Genomic DNA, 6000 nt, shown 5'->3' with positions numbered 1-6000 from the left:
ATGTACAAACATTTAAATCCTGGATAGGATCTTATTACCATCACCAGGATTATTGATTCTGATTGCAAATCTCTACCACATGGTATCTAAGGGAGTGCAAATCGTCAAGTAGGGGTGATAGAGTTGAAAGAGAAATCATCAAAGATGATTTTTTTTGGAAGTCTGCTTCCAATGGCATGGGAATGAAGGGAGATCAAATAAAAATACATATGCACTGTTTCTGTGGTAATACTTGATACAGTGTTGAAAACCAGGAGCTCATACTGAGAAGGTGCAGCATAAAATACATTATCTACAGCCTAGCCAAATCTGAAGTCTTCCTTACTATGGATGGGTGGTCTGATATACATGGGAGACCTGGTAAGCCTAGGAGAAGTACAAAATTAGAAGGCATGGTAAGTCAGAGAAAAAGGCTGGAAAACAAATTTTCCAAGAAATCAGTCTGAAGAAACAAGCTGGAGTAGCCATTCTAATATTGAATAAAATCGATTTCCAACCCAAAGTTATCAAAAAAGACAAGGAGTGGCACTTCATATTCATCAAAGAAGACTTAATTCCAATTCTCCTCATAGTATTTCACAAAAATGAAACAAAAGGTATTCTAACCCATTCATTATATGAAGCCACAATTACTCTGATAACTAGACCCAACAAAGAAAGTGAACGTCAGACCAATTTCCCTTATGAATATCAATGCAAAAATACTCCATAAAATCCTTGCAAACCGAATACAATAACACATCAATATGGTGGATGATCATTCATCATGATCAGGTACTCTTCATCCCAGGGATGCAGCGATGGTATAATATATGGATATCCATCAGCATAATCCACTATATAAACAAACTCAAAGACAAAAATCACATGATCATTTTGTTAGATGCTGACAAAACATTTGACAAAATCCAACACCCCTTCATGATTAATGTCTTTGAAAGATCAGGAATTGAAGGCCCATACCTGAACATAATAAAAGCAATATACAGCAATCCAAACCCAACATTAAACTAAATGGAGAGAAACTTGACACAATCCCACTAAAATCAGGAATGAGACAAGGCTGCCCACTTTCTTCCTACCTATTCAATATAGTACTTGAAATCCTAGCCAGAGCAATTAGACAACAAAGGAGATAAAGGGGATACAAATTGGAAAGGAAGAAGTCAAAATATCACTATTTGTAAATGATATGATAATATACATAAGTGGCCCTAAAAATTCCACCAGAGAACTTCTAAACCTGATAAACAGTTTCAGTGTAGTAGCTGGATATAAAATTAACTCAAAAATCAGTGGTCTTTCTCTACATAAAGGATAAACAGCCTGAAAAAGTAATTAGGGAAACAATACCCTTCATAATAGTCACAAATAATATCAAATACCGTAGTGTGACTCTAACTAAGGAAGTAAAAGATCTCTATGATAAGGTCTTCAGGTCTCTGAAGAAAGAAATCAAAGAAGATCTCAGAAGATGTAATGATTGCCCATACTCATGGATTGGCAGGATTAATATAGTAAAAATGACTATCTTGCTGAAGGCAATCTAATGATTCAATGCAATCCCCATCAAAATTCCAACTCAGTTCTTCACTAAGTTAGAAAGGGCAATTTGCAAATTCATCTGGAATAACAACAACAACAAAAAAACTAGGATAACAAAAAGTATTCTCAACAATTAAAGAACCTCTGGTGGAATCACTATGCCTGACCTCAAGCTGTATTACAGAGCAATTGTGATAAAAACTACATGGTACTGGTACAGCAAAAGCCGGGTAGATCAATGGAATAGAGTAGAAGACCCAGAAATGAATCCACACACTTGAGTATTGACAAGGGAGCTAAGACCATCCAGTGGGAAAAAGTCAGCATTTTCAACAAATGGTGTTGGCACATCTGGAGGTTATCATGTAGAAGAATGAGAATTGACCCATTTTTATCTCCTTGTACAAACCTCAAATATAAGTGGATCAAGGACTTCCCCATAAAAGCAGAGACTCTGAAACTTATAGAGGAGAAAGTGGGGAAAATATTTAAAGATATGGATGGGAACAGAGGAAAAAATTCCTGAACAGAACAGCCATGCTTTTTTTCTGTAAGATCAATAATTGACAAGTGGGACCTCATAAAATTGCAAACGTCTGTAAGAAAAAGACACTGTTAGTAAGACAAAAAACCCACCAACAGATTGGGAAAGGGTCTTTACCAATCCCAAATCTGATAGGTGACTAATATCCAATATATACAAAAAACTCAAGAATCTGGACTCCAGAAAATCAAATAATCCCATTAAAAATGGGGTACAGAGATAAACAAAGAATTCTCAACTGAGGAATACTGAATGGCTGAGAAAAACATGAAAAAATGTTCAACATCCTTAATCATCAGGGAAATGCAAATCAAAACAACCCTGAGATTCCACCACACACCAGTCAGAATGGCTAAGATCAAAAATTCAGGTGACAGCAGATGCTGTCAAGGATGTGGAGAAAGAGGAACACTCCTCCATTGCTGGTGGGATTGCAAGCTTTTACAACTACTCTGGAAATCAGTGTGGCTGTTCCTCAGAAAACTGGACATAGTACTAAAGAAGATCCAGCAATACGTCTCCTGGGCATACACCTAGAAGATATTCCTACTTGTAAAAAGAACACATGCTCCACTATGTTTCATAGCAGCCTTATTTATAATAGCCAGAAGCTGGAAAGAACCCAGATGTCACTCAACATAGGATTGGAGACAGAGAATGTGGTACATTTACACAATGGAGTAATACTCAGCAATAAAAAACAATGAATTTATCAAATTCTTAGGCAAATAGATGGATCTTGAGGATATCATCTTGAATGAGGAAACCGAATCAAAAATGAACACACATGATATGCACTCACTGATAAGTGGATATTAGCCCAGAAACTTAAAATATCCAAAATACAATTTGTAAAAAACATAAATTCGAGAAGAAAGAAGACCAAAGTGTGGATACTTGGTTCCTTCTTAGAATGGCGAACAAATTACCCATTGAATGAGTTATAAAGATGGAGATTGTAGCTGAGACAGAAGGAAGGAACATCCAGAGACTGCCTTACCCAGGGATCCCTCACATATACAACCACCAAACCGAGACACTATTGCATATGCCAGCAAGATTTAGCTGACAAGATCCGAATATAGCTGTCTGCTGTGAGGCTCTAGCCAGTGCCTGGCAAATACAGTAGTGGATGCTCACTGTCATCCATTGGAGGGAGCACAAGGTCTCCAATGAAGGAGCCAGAGAAAGTATCCAAGGAGCTGAAGGGGACTGAAGCCCCATAGAAGGGACATCAATATGAACTAACCATTACCCTTAGAGCTCCTTGGAACTATATCACCATTCAAAGAAAACACATGGTGGAACTTGTGGCTCTATCTATATTTGTAGCAGAAGATGGCCTAATCTGTCATCAATGGTAGAAGAAGCCCTTGATCCTGTGAAGGCTCTACGCCCCTATATAGGAGAATGCCAGGACCAGGAATGAGAGTGTTTGGTTTGGGGAGCGGGGGGAGGTGGGAGAGGATAGTGGATTTTTGGAGGGGAAACTAGGAAAGGGGATAACATTTGAAATGTAATATATATATATAATAGAAAATACAAACTTCATTATCCTAAAGGAACAAAAATGTGATTTATATTTAAATTATATAAAAAATAAAGAGCAATACAATTGCAAAAAAAGAAAACATGGTAAGTTTTAGTTGACTGGCTCTCATGGACAGACCTAGTAATCATGGGAAACATAAACCAAGGAATACCTGGAAAGCATGGGAAATCTTTTAAGTATGAGAGTTTCTATAATATGGAAGACCTGGTAATCCTATTAAGCCAGAAAGCCTGGTGTTCATGGGCAGTCCCAAGACGCATGGCTGTCCTAGAACCCAAGGACACTGAAAAGCATGGAAGGATTAGAAAGTATGGAACGTCTGAAAAAAACTTCTTTGGCCTGTCATACCTGGGAGGCCTGGAAATCTTAGGTGGTCTGGTAAGCATGAGCAGCCTATAAGCATTGGGAAGCCTGGGATGTATGAGATTCCCAGAACCCATGGAAGACCTGAAAATTATGGAAGGACTGGTAAGGATGGCAAGTCTTATAAACATGGCAGGCCCGGTAAGCCTGAGAGGCCTGGAAATGTCAGCAGGCTTGATAAGGATGAGCAACCTCCAATGTGGGGAGGTCTAGTAAGCATGGGAGACTTAGAAGCCTAGGAAGACCTGGAAAGCATGGGAGGCCTATTAAGGATGGGAGGTCTGATAACCATTGGAAACCGGGTATTCTTAAGGGGCTTGGGAATCTTAGGAGGCCTGGAATTCTTGAGTATCCTGGCAGCAATTGGAAGGCCTAGGGACCATGGGAATTCTAGAACCATAGAAATGCCTGGAAATATTGGAAGAACAAATAAGGATGTGAGGTCTGGATAAACATCTTATGCTGCTGAGCATAAGATGTGGGGGGAAGCTTGGGAGACCTGGCAAACATCAGAGTCCTACTTGGCCTGTTAGGCCAGGTGTACATGGGAATGCTGGGTAATATAAGTATCTCAGTACACATAGAAGGTCTCAATAATGATTAGAGTCTTATAAAACACAGAAGCCAAATGAAGTCTAATATAAATGTGAGGTCTGGTACACAAATGAGGTCTAGTAACTTAGGGAGGCCTAGAGAATATGGAAGGCCTTGTGACCAAGCAGGTTATGGCTCCCTGGAATACCTGTTAAATTTGAGTGACCTGGGATGCATGGGCGTTCTGAGAAAAACTTGCGGCTTGCTAAGCCCTGGAGCCTGGAAAGCTTAGGAGGTGTGATAAGCATTAGAAGCATGGTGAATAAGGACAGGATTACTAAGCCTGGGGATGCTAGAATCCAAAAATGATGGGGAAAGCCCTGGAGGTCTAGAAGGATTGGGAGGTGTGAAAATACATCAGAGGAGTGTTAAGCCTGTGAGGGCTGGAAAAGGACTGCCAAGGATGAGATGGATCCAAGCATGGGGAAGCCTAGTAAGCAGGAGAGTCCTAGAACCTAGAGAAGACCTGGAAACATAGGAGACCTAGTACAAATAGGGTATCTGATGGACACAAAAGGTCTGGTTAGCTTGAGATTCTTGAAAAAGTTAGGAGGCTCAGTGAGCAAGAGAAGCTTAGTCAGAATTAGGAGGCCTAGTAAACACAGAAACGCTAGAACTCATGGAAGATAGGGAAAGCATGGGAGGCCTAGAACTATTTGGCAAAGTTGAATGCCACGGAGGCCTGGAAAACTTAGGAGGCATGGACAGCATGATTAGCTGAGCAAGAACGGGATGTACTACTAACTATGGAAGACCTAGTAACAAAGAAAGACCTGAAAATCTTGGAAGGACTAGTAAGGATGTGAGTTATGTAAATGTGAGAGGCCTGGTAAGCAAGCATAAAATGCACAGGAAGCATTGGAGATCCAGTAACTAATAGAGTCTTGGATGGCAGGTTAGGCCAGGTGTACAGGGGAAGCCTGGTTAGTATGAGCAGCTTAGTATACATGGAAGCTCTCAAATCCATGAAAAACCTAGAAACCACTTGAGGCCTAGTAGCCAAGTGAGGCCTAGTAATCATGTGAGGCCTGGCAAGCAAGTGAGTGCCATTAACCAAGGGAGGCCTGGAGAGTATGGAAGGCTTTGTAATCAGGTGGATCCTAGTACCCTGGTGGCTGGGTGAGTTTCAGAGGGTTGGTAAACACTGGAGATGTCTTAAACGTTTCTAGCTTCCTTAGCCTGGAAGGACTGAAAGGCTTTTTCAGTACCTGGCATGCATGGGAGGCCCAGTAATGGTAGGTAACTGGAATATCCATATGAGCCATGGTGTACATGTGAGTACTAGTAGACATAGGTGAAGCCTAGTCAACTTAGGAGGCATCATGAGCACATGAGGCCTAGTAACCAAGAGAAATAAGGTAAAGACCTTGAAAGGACAACTCTCAGCTTCATCTAGAAAATA

Source organism: Mus musculus, chromosome X (assembly GCF_000001635.26).
Source record: "Mus musculus strain C57BL/6J chromosome X, GRCm38.p6 C57BL/6J".
NCBI classification, from domain to species: Eukaryota; Metazoa; Chordata; class Mammalia; order Rodentia; family Muridae; genus Mus; species Mus musculus.
Note: the sequence above shows the minus strand (reverse complement) of the source record.